Consider the following 1,439-nt stretch of genomic DNA (forward strand, 5'->3'; position numbering starts at 1 on the left):
TTGAGTATAACTATAAATGCGAAAGGGCATTCTCAAAAATCAGAGCACAAACCAGGGGCTCCATTAATAGGGCGAGTGTCTGGAAATATAAAATGGTGCCTGTTTGCACCATTGAATGGTGTCCCCCCCAAAAGATATGTCCACCTGGAACCTCATAATGTGACTTGCTTAGAATAAGGGTCTTTGTAGATGTAATTAAAGTAAGGATCTTGACATGAGATTATCTTGGATTAGGGTGGTCCATAAATCTAATGATAAGTGTCCTAATAGACAGAAAAGAGGGAGACAGGGGAGAAGACCATGTGGAGATGGAAGCAGAGATTGGGGTCATGCTGCCACAAGCTAAGAAATGCCTGGAGCCACCAGAAGCTGGAAGAGGCAAGGAAGGATTCTCCTCTTGCATCTTTAGAAGGTGTGTGGCTTTGCTGACACTTTGACTTTAGACTTTCAGCCAAACCAGAACTCTGAGAGAATAAATTTCTGTTTTTCTAAGCCACCAATTTTGTGCTAATTTGTTACAGCATCTCGTAATGCAGATGTTATGGAAGACAGATGTAAGATATAAAATGTGTTATGAGGGGAATATCCATCACTGCTGGAAAAATGCCAAGACTCTGTGAATGAGGCATGTTGGAGATAAGGACTAAATTGACCTCTAAGAGGGGTAGAGAAGGGGTACAATGATCACTTGGGTCACTCCATCCTGTTTCTTATCATTTAAAATATGAGATTGCTGGGTGAGCTTAGTCACTATTTTGAAAGGGCCACAGTGGTGGCATTGTGCCATGAGCTCATGGGTATAGGTCTTCTCTGCTGGGAGTACAGCTACGTACCATCATCCTCATCACCATACAGTACTTTCCAGATGAGATCATATCTTCCACCAGGTTTGTTTACCAGTTATATAGGGTTTGACTGAATCAGACTCTGGGGTAAAGTTACTAGAGTCAGAGTCTTGTTAGGACAAGAACAACCTCCATCACAATGTTGGATTCATTTTATTTTGTGGGTACAAAGCCAAAGTAGATCAAAGTTGGGGAACTAGGCAGAGGTAAAGATGTCAAGGAACTCGAAGACTTGCTATTTCAAAGGCCCAGATAGTCTTTCCCTCTTTTAGTAAGTTGTTTACTGCAGCTCTCAAAACAGAGAATTGTGGGATGAATTGTTAGTAACTTGTAAATTTGGGAAGGAAGAACTAAAGTTTCTCCATTCTGAGTTCTGCCTAATGCAGAAAAAAAAGATATGGTAAACTGGTAGTTAAATGGGGATCAGAGAGTATCAGATTTATTAGCGAACAGGGCAAGTGTGCAATAATCCCCAAAACATATGGCTTTCTTGCTAAAGCTAGATTAGAGAATGTAACTGTATTTTAAGATCAAAATAGCATCTTTCTATTACCTTGCTGAAACTAGACTTTGTGCAGAGAGTTGTATCTATAG

The sequence above is a fragment of the Camelus bactrianus genome, chromosome X, assembly GCF_048773025.1.
Source record: "Camelus bactrianus isolate YW-2024 breed Bactrian camel chromosome X, ASM4877302v1, whole genome shotgun sequence".
In the NCBI taxonomy this organism is placed as follows: domain Eukaryota; kingdom Metazoa; phylum Chordata; class Mammalia; order Artiodactyla; family Camelidae; genus Camelus; species Camelus bactrianus.